Here is a 16,237-nt window from a genome sequence, read left to right on the forward strand (position 1 = left end):
ACAATACTTATGTACTTATGTAATTCTTAGCGCATGCTAAAAACGTTAGTGCACCTACACCTATAGCACGGCTTAGTAAACAGGGCCCTAAGTTTGTACCTGAGGCAATATTGCAGAGCTTCCCAAGTCCGGTCCTGGAGTACCCCTTGCCAGTCAGGTTTTCAGGATATCCACAATGAATATACATGAAGAGATTGGCATATAATGGAGGCAGTGTACGCAAATCAAGTTCATGCATATTCATTGTGGATATCCTGAAAACCTGACTGGCAAGGGGTACTCCAGGACTGGACTTGGGGAAACATTGCAATAGAGGGTTAAGTGACTTGTGCAAGATCACAGGGAGCAGCAGTGGCCACCTCTGGATGTCAAGAGCACTGCTCTATCCACTAGGTCACTCTTAAATCTCAGGAAGGAGATAGGTAAATCTAGGGGTCTGGAAGTTAATTGGGGTGGTGAGGGAGGGGGTTTACAAAGTTTGAAGTTTTGCCTCAGGCACCTAATTCCTTTGCATTTGTCCTCAACATTGAGGACAATTTTCAGTCAGCCATTGTCTTGTTTAAATTTATTACAAGCCTTTACATACTGCTCTTCGTTAATATATCAGTAGTTTACAATCAAAATAAAAAAAAAAAAGGAAAAAAAGCAAAGCTTGCCCTGAACAAATTTAGAGGTCCTTTTTCTAAGCCGCATAAGGCTTTACACATGCCCAACATGTGCCAAAATGGACTTAACGCCCGGCTACCATGTGGCTCTTGCAGTAATTTCAATTTTGGTGCGCATCTGATACGCGCATCTGAAAAGTAATTTTTATTTTCGAACGCGCGTATCAGACATGCACCAAGTGGCATTTGATGTGTGTAGGTCATTACCACTAGGTCAATCCTCAAAGAACCCCAACCAGTTAGCAAATAGCCACCTGCTTTTACATTTCATAAACACATAAGAATAGAAACTCTAGCTACAGCGTGTTGTATTTGAATATACTACCTTCCCTAAGGGGTAAGGTCTCAGACTCAAAATAGATATGCCGCAATTTTGATTTTGACACATCCATTTTCAGGGAACATTTTTAAAAGGCCTTTTTTTACAGGTGCGCTAAAAAATGGACCAGCGCACGCCCAAAACTCACACCTACACTACCGCAAGCCGTTTTTCAGTGCAACCTTAGTAAAAGGACCCCTTAAAAAGAGAAACCACCCAAATGGTAGGGCAAACATGCACCAAAAGGGAACACATACATTGCACTGACCATCTGAGAGAGCAGCCAAGTGGGGTTAAAGAGTTTGCCTACTGTAAGCAGTGTCAAAGAAAAATATGCCTCTGTGCTTTTTCGCTCCCTTGACCTAAACTTGCCCATCTGCGCTAGATTTTCATATATTAGTACACTATCTTGCCCTCACTCAACCACATACACAAGTAGCAGATGCAAAGTAAATAGATGCTTTGTAGCTGTAATTTTCAAAGAGAAACCAAGTGTTTCCCTTTTGAAAACTGGCTGCAATATAAACACAGCAGGTGAGAAATACCTACCTAAATTGCAAAATGTGCAGGATGACTTAAAATTGCACCCAAACAAAGCTACAGGACAGTCAGTGAAAAGCCGGAGAATGAACAAGGAAAAGACGCCATTCATCAACTCACTTTCTCTAAAGGTGAGCACAGAGGACCCCCTAGTTGTGAAGATAAGAAAGGAATTCTGATTTTTCTTATTGTACCAAGAAGTAAACTGTACAGACTCAAGGGCCTTATCCACAACTTGTTCTATATATTTTTTTGTTACATTTGTACCCCGCGCTTTTCCACTCATAGCAGGTTCAATGCGGCTTACATATTATATACAGGTACTTATTTGTACCTGGGGCAATGGAGGGTTAAGTGATTTGCCCAGAGTCACAAGGAGCTGCCTGTGCCTGAAGTGGGAATCGAACTCAGTTCCTCAGTTCCCCAGGACCAAAGTCCACCACCCTAACCACTAGGCCACTCCTCCATGGAATGTTGCTATTCCACTAGCAACATTCCATGTAGAGGTCAGCCCTTGCAGATCACCAATGTGGCCGCGCAGGCTTCTGCTTCTGTGAGTCTGACGTCCTGCACGTACGTGCAGGACGTCAGACTCACAGAAACAGAAGCCTGCGCAGCCTTCTACATGGAATGTTGCTAGTGGAATAGCAACATTCCATGTAGAATCTCCAATAGTAGCAACATTCCACGTAGAATCTCCAATAGTATCTATTTTATTTTTGTTACATTTGTACCCTGCGCTTTCCCACTCATGGCAGGCTCAATGCGGCTTACATGGGGCAATGGAGGGTTAAGTGACTTGCCCAGAGTCACAAGGAGCTGCCTGTGCCTGAAGTGGGAATCGAGCATAGTTCCTCAGTTCCCCAGGACCAAAGTCCACCACCCTAACCACTAGGCCACTCCTCCATGGAATGTTGCTATTCCACTAGCAACATTCCATGTAGAGGTCAGCCCTTGCAGATCACCAATGTGGCCGCGCAGGCTTCTGCTTCTGTGAGTCTGACGTCCTGCACGTACGTGCAGGACGTCAGACTCACAGAAACAGAAGCCTGCGCAGCCTTCTACATGGAATGTTGCTAGTGGAATAGCAACATTCCATGTAGAATCTCCAATAGTAGCAACATTCCACGTAGAATCTCCAATAGTATCTATTTTATTTTTGTTACATTTGTACCCCGCGCTTTCCCACTCATGGCAGGCTCAATGCGGCTTACATGGGGCAATGGAGGGTTAAGTGACTTGCCCAGAGTCACAAGGAGCTGCCTGTGCCTGCAGTGGGAATCGAACCCAGTTCCCCAGGAACAAAGTCCACCACCAAGCACCTCATGCATAGTAACATAGTAGATGATGGCAGAAAAAGACCTGCACGGTCCATCCAGTCTGCCCAACAAGATAACTCATATGTGCTACTTTTTGTGTATACCGTAACTTTGATTTGTACCTGTGCTCTTCAGGGCACAGACCGTATAAGTCTGCCCAGCTCTATCCTCACCTCCCAACCACCAGCCCCGCCTCCCAACCACCGGCTCTGGCACAGACCGTACAAGTCTGCCCAGCACTATCCCCGCCTCCCAACCACCAGTCCCGCTTCCCACCACCAGCTCTGGCACAGACCGTATAAGTCTTCCCAGCACTATCCCCGCCTCCCTACCACCAGCCCCGCCTCCCAATCTTGACTAAGCTCCTGAGGATCCATTCCTTCGGCACAGGATTCCTTTATGCTTATCCCATGCATGTTTGAATTCCGTTACCGTTTTCCTCTCCACCACCTCCCGTGGGAGGGCATTCCAAGCATCCACTACTCTCTCCGTGAAAAAATACTTCCTGACATTTTTCTTGAGTCTGCCCCCCTTCAATCTCATTTCATGTCCTCTCGTTCTACCACCTTCCCATCTCCGGAAAAGGTTCCTTTGCGGATTAATACCTTTCAAATATTTGAACATCTGTATCATATCACCCCTGTTTCGCCTTTCCTCCAGAGTATACATGTTTAGTTCAGCAAGTCTCTCCTCATACGTCTTGTAACACAAATCCCATACCATTCTCGTAGCTTTTCTTTGCACCGCTTCAATTCTTTTTACATCCTTAACAAGATACAGCCTCCAAAACTGAACACAATACTCCAGGTGGGGCCTCACCAACGACTTATACAGGGGCATCAACACCCCCTTTCTTCTTCTGGTCACACCTCTCTCTATACAGCCTAACAACCTTCTAGCTACGGCCACCGCCTTGTCACACTGTTTCGTCGCCTTCAAATCCTCAGATACTATCACCCCAAGATCCCTCTCTCTGCCCGTACCTATCAGACTCTCCCCGCCTAACACATACGTCTCCCGTGGATTTCTATTCCCTAAGTGCATCACTTTGCATTTCTTCGCCTTGAATTTTAATTGCCAAACGCAATTAAATTGAATTAAAATTGAATTTTAATTGCCAAATGCTACACGAATGATCAGAATTATCATCAATAATTAAGTTCAAGATAATTATAAAGTTCTGTTATACAATATTATGCAATTATGGTAAAAAGTATTGTCTTGCCAATCTCCTTTTTAAAGCATGCTTCACTAATTCAAAACACCTATTGGTTGTTAAAGGTGCATCCTATCGGTCCGTCTGTGTATCATCCTTATGCATGTGACTATTCAGCAGTTGTTTTTGCACAGATCTGACTAAAATGAAGTTAATTCTGTTTCTATATTGCTGGTGTTTATCTACTTTTATGTTGTATTGTAATTCTGTTGCTGCTGCTTTGCACCTCGCCTAGAACGTGTTAGTAGGGATGGATGATTTATAAACTTCTATGTCTAACTAGGGAGTTCAAACTGAATCTTACAAAGCAAGCTATATAAAAAAGTTTGAACACAACACACAACTGTGTAAGTGAATCATACACTCAATCCCGCCAATTTCAATAACTAAATTAGCACTGTGTTTATCAGGGAATGGTGATTTTTTTTTTCTAAGTAGGTAGAAAGTTGCAATTGTTAGACAACTTGCATCGTTGATTCTCCAAGCTGACTTTCACTTGTGAGGAAAGGAAATGTTCCTTTGTATCCTGCTTCTAACTTGTAGCTTTCAAACTGCTGCCTCTGAACGGTTGCACTCTACACACCTTCTTCAGTACTGTGCAAAAATACAGTGAAAGTTACAGAGCACTAAGTTCTCTTTCAATTACTGAGCAGCTCTCAACATAAAGCCCCATTTCTAGAGCAGCAAATAGACCACATCACTTGTTAATTATTTTTTTGCCTATCAAGAAAAACAAGGCAATCACATTCTTAAAGCAGTTCTACCTGGGCTCTTTCAGTCAATCTTCCTTTAAGACAGAGAACAAACGCATTGCTTTGCTGTACCTGGGAAAGGAGGGATCCAGTACCGACCTCACTTTGTAGAGTCCTCAGAGAAAATGGTACTGCATGAGACAAACTTACTCCCCCTTGGTTAAAGAACCGCTTGAAGGCTGAGGTCAGCGAACTCACTGCTCATTTGTGCTGAATGCGTGACTACATCTGTCCAAGACACCTACAATAAATTTTAAACAGAAACCAACCCCTCCTCTGCACCTACCTGAATCAGGAATAATGTGTGTTAGCTTTTTACCAAAAGTTTGCTGCAGTTCACTGAAGGCAGCCGTCTCAGAAATATATGAGCTCTGGAAGAGCTGTCTTATAAAGGTCAAGGAAGTAGGCAGGGCTCTAAGAAGAAGAGCCTGAGGCGGGGACTACAGGACCAGAGAAAACCTCTGGTCTAAAAGTGGCAAGCTTAGCTCAGAGCCGAGAAGGAGAAGGAAAGCTAAGACAACCTGTGGTGTATTACAAGAGAGCTGGGTTATCTTAAGCACTGCAGCACGGTCAGATTCTTCTATGTACATCAGACTCCTGCTGTGGGAATTAGCAACTAGGAAACGTTTTTAAACTATCCAGTCTGATATGTTTCTGCTTATTCTCTGTTGGGAGTGAGGATGTTTTGTTTTAATTGCCCTCTGCTTGCAAAAAGGTCCTCTAAAACTCTGCAGGAGACATCTGTAATCCATCTGCTATTAGCTTAATAATTAAGCTAATTAAGAGAAGGGTGACGAAAATGATAAAGGGAATGGAACGACCTCCCTATGAGGAAAGGCTGAGAAGGTTAGGGCTCTTCAGCTTGGAGAAAAGGTGGCTGAGGGGTGATATGATAGAAGTCTACAAGATAATGAGCGGAATAGAGCGGACAGATGTGAAGCATTTGTTTACACCTTCAAACAACAACAAAACCAGGGGACACAAGATGAAACTAGAAAATGGTAGATTTAAAACAAATAGGAGAAAGTTTTTCTTTACTCAGTGGTGTAGTTAGACTCTGGAACTCATTTCTGGAGAATGTAGTGACAGCAGCTGGCCTTAGGGAATTTAAAGGGGGTTTGGACAGATTCCTGAGGGAAAAGTCCGTTGAACATTATTTTAAAAAAATTGGGGGGGGGGGGGTTGCCGGGGTTCTTGAAGCCTGGATTGGCCACTGTCGGATACAGGATGCTGGGCTTGATGGACCCTTGGTCTTTTCTCAGTATGGTGATGCTTAAGTACTTATGTACTAAGCTTATCCGTCGCTATAGTGTTAACGTAGGGAAAAGCCAAAACAACAACAAAGTCTTCCTTTGTGGAATAGGTTAACCAATTCATGGTACCCAAAACATGGAGCTGGTTATGTGCAGGCTCCAACAAGCTATTGCCTCAGTTTAATGGTGGACATTTCTCATCTTCTGAGCATTTCATTTAGTTTTAAGAACAAGTTAATGGATGATATTGTAGAGAAGGCTGGGCATGGATGCAGCTGACATTGGTTTATCTTAGTTTGACAAGTAAAAGAAGCAAGATATTTTATATGGGGGGAAAATAGCAGCTACAGTACACATTTCAATTTAAAACAAACATTTTTATTATTAATGGTTTCTCCTGCCGGACCAGCTCCTAGCAGTTACCAGTAGAATGTGGTTCCTAGACTAAAACTGACCCCACTCCAACAGGAGTCATTTTCCATAGCTGCTAGGAGGGTTGAAAATGAAGGGGTCAATATTCAATATTCAAAGTGATTTAACTAACCAAAAATGGATCCTGGCTAGTTAAATTGCTCACTAACCACTCATTTTCAGTGGCACTTAACTGGTTGCTGCCACTTGCAAATATCTGGTTAGCGCTGAACTCAAAATCAGCTATTTTGGGGGTGTTCCGAGTGCGGAGTTAGAACTTGGCCGGTTAAGTGCCAATATTCAGCACTTAAAGAGTGGAGGAGTAGCCTAGTGGTTAGTGCAGTGAACTTTGATTCTGGGGAACTGAGTTCAATTCCCACTGTAGCTCCTTGTGACTCTGGGTAAGTCACTTAACCCTCCATTGCACCTGGTACAAAATAGTACCGGACTATATGTAAACTGCTTTGAATGTAGTGCAAAAACCTCAGAAAGGTGGTATATCAAGTCCCATTTCCCTTTCCCTTAACTGGCCAAAGTAACTGCATAAGTAGGACCACATGAAAGTGACTCCTCTCTTTATGCAGTTCGCTATAGCCAGTTAATTGCTGAATATCGCACTTAACCAGCTATGGTTTAGATGTCTCCATAAACCCAGAAATTCAGTGATGGAGCCCAGACATGGCCCAGCATTGAATTTCTGGGCATAACACTGACAGTGGTCAGCAAAATGCTGAGTGCCACTGGCTGAATATCGATGCCCTACTGTTTAAAGTATGTTGCTGAAAGGAAGGTTTTGGAGGATAACAAAAGCCAAACTACATTAGAGAGGGATTAGAAAGCTAGGATTAGATTAGCTTCTAATGAGGATGTGGTTTTAGGGTGTTTTCTATTCTCTTTTCAGTTTCTTCCACCTCAATATTTTCTTCATCCCTTTTCTTTTCCATATAACTTACCTCTCTCTGCTTTACACCTTTTGCCTTTCATGTTCTCTTCTTTAGTGTTTGACGTCCTTTCTCTCTCTTCTTTTCATTTTCACAAATAGAGTAGGCAGCACTAGGCACCGTCTTTCACCCTACTCTTTCCTCTTCATCTGCCAAATCCTTGTCTTCTCTCACCGTTCCTACTCCACCTTTGGTCCGTAGTACATTAGCACTATTCTTCTGATACATCAATGAGGCTCTTGACAATAAATCAAAGAAGACATAGTGCTTTTATTTTGGCCGTATCATTGAATCTTATCATAACAAAAAAGTGAGAAATACAAATTGCAACTTTTGAAATACAGGTCTTTGGTAGGTTAATTTTTCTTGCAGAGCATCTAGCCTTAGAGACAAACAGCTCTTAACTTTTATTTCACAAAAACAATAATCAAAGCATTTCTGTCTCCAATTCGTACAGAACATATAAGTCAAATTCACCCTAGTGTCAGCTCATCTGTGGGCTTCCATAGAAGCACCCTCTTCCTTCACTTGTATACCTTTGACATCCTTGCTCTGAGCTTTTGTCCCCTCCACAAAAGATGGAGGCCAGATATTCATTGACATCATTAATGCCACCACTAATACGTATGATGGGAATTCAGCCTTATAACAACTATTGGCACTTTCTCTGTTTAGATAAACTGATATGTTTTCTATTTGGGCTAACCTTCACCAATTTTACAACATGGTATGTTTGCCCCTATGATAACCTGGGCAGAGAGTTTGAGGCCAGCAAAAAGATAGTGGTGCACCCGTGCCTGCACCTCTGAAGCTGTTCCCAGTATCTACCCCTAACTCTGTCCCCTTTGCTGGGCAGACTTATACGGTCTGTGCCAGAGCCAGTGGTTGGGAGGCGGGGATAGTGCTGGGCAGACTTATACGGTCTGTGCCCTGAAGAGCACAGGTACAAATCAAAGTAGGGTATACACAAAATTAGCACATATGAGTTATCTTGTTGGGCAGACTGGGTGGACTGTGCAGGTCTTTTTCTGCCGTCATCTACTATGTTACTATGTTACTATTGATTTGTCTGCCTAACCAAGTCCTTCATCAAGATCCTGCCCTTTACCTTGTCTTCTACCTTGCTCCTTCTATTCATACTGTTTCCTTCCTTCCTCCTCTTGCCTTATCTCCCCTATGACCACCCCCTGCCTCCTGTCTTTTTTTCTTTTGTAGGTACCTAAGTCTGCTGTTTTTTTTCCATCTGACCAACTTATTTGGCTGTAGTAAATCCCTTTCCCCTCCTCTATACAGCTCTGTCAATGCTTCTTTGCATTTTGAACTCTGAATAGTAGACATAGCCATGAATCTGTGGTTTGGACCAGTAAGCAGAACTAATTTGAAGAGGGATTTGCAGGTGAACAAGATACAGTTGTTAGGTTTTATTTATAAGTATTCTATTCAAGTTTTTAGCATGGCTACATAACTGTCTCAAACTGTACAGGTCAGCCTTTTCCTGTGTATTTCAGCCTAAGGGTCTTTGTCTTAAACCCAAAGGAAAAAAGAGTTGGGTCTAAAACAGCAAAGAGCCCAAGTGAAGCATCCTACTTAAGGATAGCCAAAAATTAATCAGACAGGCTGCCATGTTGTGCGACCAGACATATTATGCTGAATTGTCACACTTGTGAATTCAGGAACTCCTGAACAAACAGATGCTGCTGAGGTTTGATGCTTCTTGCAACTTTTTATAATTTCCTTGTGCAACTTCAGGCCCCTGATGATTCTGGCAAAGCTTTCCATAATCTTTATTCCCAATGCATATGCATAAGTGTAAATGATGTTCTTTAATGTATTTATGCTGTCTGCCATGTTTCTAATTACTACTGTATATTAGGCAGTGGACAACTTTGAACTGTCACACACATTATTAACAAGCATTAACCCCAGAAGTGTCCTAGATTTGGGTAATGAAGACTCTATGAGATGAAGATAATAAAGGTTACTTAGTAGGAAGCTGTTAAGTGTAAGAGAAGATGCATCAATGAATGAACTGATCAAGATATGGCTCTGTAATATTAGAAATCAAGTTTCAAGGCAGCATGCATGACTTAAAATTTATGCTGGGAGTGAAGATCTTAATAGCAGAAATGAAGACAAGATCAAGATGAAAAGAAAAATCCTGATTATTTTTCCTATATGTTAATATGATTCATTAACAATTGGTAAGATTTTGCATTACAAATTAAGGATATTAACACTTCCTAAGTTTGAACTGTTTTCTTTTCAGCACCATGGATAGTTACATATAGGGAAAGAGAAGGGAAATGGGACTTGATATACTGCCTTTCTGAGGTTTTTGCAAGTACATTCAAAGTGGTTTACATATATTCAGGTACTTATTTTGTACCAGGGGCAATGGAGGGTTAAGTGACTTGCCCAGAGTCACAAGGAGCTGCAGTGGGAATTGAACTCAGTTCCCCAGGATCAAAGTCCACTGCACTAACCACTAGGCTACTCCTCCACTACATGAATGAGAAGTGGCAGAAACTGAAGTTGCTGACTTGCTACTAATCTGGTAGGCACATTATTTTGGAAACAGATTAGGTCTGCATGACTGTAAATAAGATTGGAGAGAGAAAGGAGACCACTGGTCAAGCCATTCATATATAGAATCTAAAGATTACATGGTAAAAGTGATGTACAGCAAGAGCTGTTTATTTAAATTGGATTTACTAATCAATAACAGGCTCCATCAGTCACATAACTACACTTTCAGCCAGTAATTTTCTCTCCTTCAACTCATGTGTGTCAAGCAGGGCTGTCCATCACTTTAGAGCAGTGGTTTTCAACCCAGTCCATAGGGCACACCTATCCAGTCAGGTTTTCAAGATATCCACAATAAATATAAATGATAAATTTGAATGCAGTATCTCCATTGTATACAAACCTATCTCATGCATATTCATTGTGAGTATCCTGAAAACTTGACTGGCTAGATGTGCCCTGAAGCCTGGGGTGAGAACCACTGGTTTAGACAAAAGGTATGGCTCCTGCTATGCCACAAAAATGCTTTCATTTTTATCTGAGCAATGCAATGCGATAAGATAAGATACATTTCTACAAAGCACAGTAATGGAGATGACTATGTGGAATTCATGGATGAAGAATAACTTGACCAATTATTAATGCACTATTTATCACAATCTAATGTCAAGTCACCTTTAACCATTTTCAGATTCCATCCCACGACTGCTGTTTAAGTGTGTTTTTTAAAACAAAGAACAGCTGTTGTTGAGGGTCAATCCACCTGTCTCTCCCACTGTACACAGGATGTGGGTTTACATATGCACAAATGTAGGCATAGGGAAAGACACTTAAGTGCAGAGAAGCACAGAGTGGCAGGAAGGCCCAGTGTCCCACCCAAAGACTAGATGGAGCCAGATGTTGTAGAGGCTAATTCAGCAGAAGGGAGGGGAGGCCAGGCACTGTCTCCAAAGAGGATCCAGTAAAGGGGATAAAAAAGAGAGGGTGGGGGGAAGCCAGGCCCACAACTAAAAAGATAGGAGGATCATCAACAGAGCAGGAAGGGAGGTCATGCACTGCCATCCAGTGGACCACAAGAGCAGCAGACATGGTGGGAAGGGCAAGCCCCACTTTTCATCAGAGAGAAGGGAGCCAATTTAGGTAAACAATTTTTTGAGAATGGAGAGGAATTGAGGAGAGGCAGAGCTGCAGCTCAGACACAAGCTGGTTTCAGGGAGAGCTACAAAACATTGGACCATTAAATGGCATGTGGTGAGGATATTTATTTAAGAATCATTGTAAAGGTCATTTCTCTGCCTTTCATGTTTCCAGAAGCTGGAGTTGGCTCATCCTTCTTGTTTACCTTGTGGGATTTTAGATAGCCAAGTAGCACCATCTCACTTTTGACACATATTACATTACATTACATGCTTTGCCTTCCCTCCATTTGCATAGAGGCAGATGATAGGTTATATAATAGAACTACAAATCCATTCAATCCTGTAGTTCTCTTTAATAGGCTCTTTCAGAGCACATGCCCAGTTCCTGTGTCTCATGGGACTCTTTCTATTGGCTTGCCTTGCTCTCTGTGCATCCTGGGCTAGTTGCTCCCCCTCCCCCTTCTCTCTCCATCACATCTGCAGCATATCTCCTCTGTGAACTGAAACTGCCTATGTTGTATTCTGCTGTATGATCTTTTCAAGCTACTGTGACTCTATCAAGGTTTCATCAGTGTAAAAGTATAAGCAACATTATTATTAGAAACTATTTCTGTCTCTCTATCAGTCTAGGCAGATGCCTAGCTGAGAAGTACCAGCTGGAGTTGATCAGGCTCACTCAACTTTTGCTGCAGAGCAGAAATAGAAACCTCTTGCTTGAGTGGCATCAAGCCCACCGATAAGAGAATCTAACTGGACTAGACCTACCTGGAGGTCATGATGAGGCAAATCCTGAGCTGGCTGCAGATGCACTGAAAGCGGAACATCATGCACACCGTGCCTGAGGTGGTCACGGTCAAGGTGCAGTGCAAGCTACACATGCATAGTAACATAGTAAGTGACGGCAGACAAAGACTTGAATGGTCCATCCAGTCTGCCCAACAGTCACATTCATTATCAATTCAATATTTAAAATCATCAATGAATGTGATATTATTTACTCGATCATGGTCTTTCTTTGGTGTTTCTGGGACATAGACCATAGAAATCCACCTGGTTCTGTTCTTATGTTTCAACTACTGGAGTTGCCTTCAAAGCCCACTCCAGCCTATCCAAATCCTTGTCAAAGACAGTAAAAGTCTGCCCGGCATTGTCCTCATGTTCCAAACCACTGGAGCTTCCGTCAAAGCTCTCTCCAGCCCACCCCAAACTGGATGCACATGATGTGTGAGGATGGCCACATGGAGATCATGTTTTCACATTTAGTTTCACATATGTAGCAGGGGCATAGCCAGACTTCAGCGGGAAGGGAGGTCCAGAGCCCGAGCCGCCGACCCCCCCCCCCCCCCATTTTTGACCCCCCTGCTGCTGCCGCCACCACCAACAACAACTTTGACCCCCCATGCCAACGACCCTCTCGACACCCCCTCCCCCCATCCCCATCGACTACCTTTGCTGGTGGGGGACCCCAACCCATGCCAGCCGAGGTTCTCTTCTTCCAGCGCAAGGCTTCATTCTGTTTCTGTGAGTCTGACATCCTGCACGTACAACTGACAGTCAATGACAGTCACAAACATATGAATCATAAGATATACAGCAGTTCTTCCAATAACTCCAACATCATGTAGAACTCACAGTATCTCTCTAGAATTTCTATCTCTTACTTCTGTGCTTATAAAATACGGATCCTCTACAATGACTGACTCCCACTATCTTTGAAAGTCTCAGGGCAAAAAGTGCTCTGACTGGTGACCAAATCTGTGTGATTTCATGTTGGTGTTCTGAATTTATATTCCCAGCCACAAGTGACTTAGGTAAATGCAGGCTCAAGCAGTCCTTGCACAAAGCATGTTGTAAATCCAGTAGTCTCGCTCCTGAGGAATCTGAAAGGCCCTTTGGACTGTAACAAGGAGCTCTGAGAACACCTAAGCAATTTCAGAGTTCTGAACCAAGTTAGGTTTAAGAAAAAAGGCTGTCCTGCAGAGTCCTTGCAGGGTCTCCTCCCGCACCACCACATCTGTGCTGGATATCTAGGGTTGCTGGTGAGTCTCTGATTGTCTGAAAGAAACTCCATAAGGGTAGCAATATCAAGGTATTGGAAGTGACTCCATGACCTTTTCTTGTTTCAGCTTGCTTCCTATTTAAACAAGAAGTGTGCCCAGTGGAGAGAAGAGGAAGCTACCTGCAGGGACATCCGTGGAGTTTCTATATTTCAGTGATCATAACCATGTCATTACTGCTCTATCAGTCTTAATGTTATAACTGTGCTCCTAGCCACCATCAACCTGAACCTTCTTTTGGTCTCAGTAGGGGCCTGTTTTCATATGACATAGGCGGTGACCTGGTCATATGAAGGGAGCCCATAGTCTGAATGAAGGTATCAGGTAGGGCTTGGTGTTACAAAGGTGAAGAATTGTTGTACTACAGGGACCACAGTTGATGAGCACTGAAGAGGTAATTGGAGCTTAGTACGAAACACCCGTGATCATTGAGCTCTTTCAGTCCAACAGCAGGCCTAGGTGAAGGACCTGAAAAGAGAACATACATAAGAACATACATAAGAGTAGTCATACTGGGTCAGACCGATGGTCCATCTAGCCCAGTATCCTGTTTCCAACAGTGGCCAAGCCAGGTCACAAGTACCTGGCAGAAACCCAAATCGTAGCAACATTCCATGCTACCAATCCCAGAGCAAGCAGTTGCTTCTCTATGTCTGTCTCAATAGCAGACTATGGACTTTTCCTCCAGGAACTTGTCCAAACCTTTTTTTAAACCCATATACACTAATCACTGTTAATACATTCTCTGGCAAAGGGCTCCAGAACCTGACATTGTTGAGTAAATGAAGAAAGGCCTAGGGACCCTTAACTAAGATCTATGCTTCTATTAGCCAGAGCTGGATTAGCATTATGTAGCCTAATGGTTAGAGCGGCAGGTTGAGAACCAGGGGAAATAAGTTTAATTCCTACTGCAGCTCCTTGTGTGAATTTGGGCAAGTCACTTAACCCTCCATTGCCTCAGGTACAAATTTAGATTGTGAGCCTTCCAGTGACAGAAAAATACCTACTATACCTGAATCTGCTCTGCTTTGATAGCTTGTAGGTGGTATATATGAAATTGAAATTTAAAATAACATATTGGGCCCTATTCAAACAAGCATACATGGGCTCCCATCACCAACATTCAATATTTTATCCACCTCCTCTCTAACAGTCACATTCACTTTTTTTCCTAACCTACTTTCCCCTCTGGGGTCTAACCCCAGGCTGCCACAGTTCACCTTTCCAGAAGTAACAAGGAAGAAACTGCAGGGCCTAGGTTTGTGTGTGGCAGCCGAAGCAGATTGAAAACTAACAGGTTGAGTGCGCAAACAAATGCTTCAAATGGAGTGGTCTAGTGGTTACAACAGTAGGATGGCAACAAGGGTAACTGGGCAAATCATTTTCACTCTCCATTACCTCTGGTATAAACTAGAGGTGCCAACTGTAGACTGTCTTAATGAGTGAGATTTAGTGGTGATATACCGGAGGTATAAATTTAGGAAGTATTAAGCATCAAAAAAGCTTTACAAATAAAAGAAGCAAAAATCAATATTTAGGGGCTAATTATATAAAGTGCATTAAAGACATCCTGAAACTGCCTTTATTCTATAAGGTAGCACCCTAAGAGTCATAGTGCTTAACTGCAAAGGGGTTGTGCATGCAGACGGAGCATGGATGAGTCATGAACGTGTGTCCCAGCTGTGCGCATAGTTTATAGAATACTATACATATGACACTTGACACACCTAGGTACATCAACTTACGCCATGAACGTGTATCGAAACATAGGTCCAACATGCATTTGTTACAAGTAGAATTGATTATTGTATTTCTCTATATCAGGGACTTTAACCAGTCAGAAGAGGCTTCAGCTGGTCCAAAATACTGCAGCATGTTTGGTAGTAAATGGAAGGAGAACTGATCATGTGACACCTATATTGAAAGAACTATATCGGTTGCCTGTTTCTGCCAGAATTCTTTTTAAGACATTGTGTTTGTTTTTTAAGGCTCTTTTTTTGTATACAGAATATCTCTCGGAGACTTTGGTTAAACAAGAAAATCAGCGTTTTTTTAATGTTCTTCTCAACGTTGCTTAATACAATTGCCAACGCTTCAAATGATCAAATTGTCTTCTACACAGAAAAGAGTTTTCAGCTATATGGGACCTTCTTTATGGAACTCGTTGCCTGTTAATGTTACCGGCATGACAAGTTATCTAGGCTTCTGTAAAGTAATGAAAACCTGGATCTTTGATTCTAATTTCTGTTGAGATTTTTGTTATTCTGTTTGATATAGTTTACTGTAATGATCTGTATATTTAGGGGGGAGGGGGTTATGTTTGTATCATAAGAACATAATATTAGCCATACTGAGTCAGACCAATAGTCCATCTAGCCCAGTAACCTGTTTCCAACAGTGGCCAAGCCAGGTCACAAGTACCTGGCAGAAACCCAAATAGTAGCAACATTCCATGCTACCAATCCCAGGGTGAGCAGTGGCTTCCTCATGTCTGTTTCAATAGCAGACTGTGGACTTTTCCTCCAGGAACTTGTCCAAACCTTTTTTTAAACCCAGATATGCAAATCGCTGTTACAACATCCTCCTGAAAAGAGTTCCAGAGCTTAACTGTTCGTTGAGTGAAAAGAAACATTTCCTCCTATTTGTTTTAAATGGCACTTAACCAACTATCCGTCAATATTCAGCTGGAGATAGTTATCTCTCAATGAATATTGCCGGTTGGCGCTTAGCAGATAGCTGGTTGTATCGCATGATATAACCAGCTATCTGCCAATATTCAGCACATTGTTGGCTAAGTTTGGCGGCCAAATTAGGCCTGCCAAAATATCTTTGGCTAGTTTAAACTTAACCGGCCAGCGCTGAATATTGACTCGGCCAGTTAAATTTAAACCGGGCAAAAGGCACCCGGATATTCAATGCTGGTCACTGGAAACAGCCTGGTATTGAATATCCAGGTTCAGCGCCGACCGCGGTCTGAATATCTGGCCCCGTGTGTGTAAGCAGAATCTTAAATTAAATACTGCCCTGAAGCATGCAGCTCCCACAAAGCATTTCCTTTTTGACTTGCATCAGAGTCACTTGGGGTCCTTTTACCAAACTGCG

This window comes from Microcaecilia unicolor, chromosome 2 (assembly GCF_901765095.1).
Source record: "Microcaecilia unicolor chromosome 2, aMicUni1.1, whole genome shotgun sequence".
Taxonomy (NCBI): domain Eukaryota; kingdom Metazoa; phylum Chordata; class Amphibia; order Gymnophiona; family Siphonopidae; genus Microcaecilia; species Microcaecilia unicolor.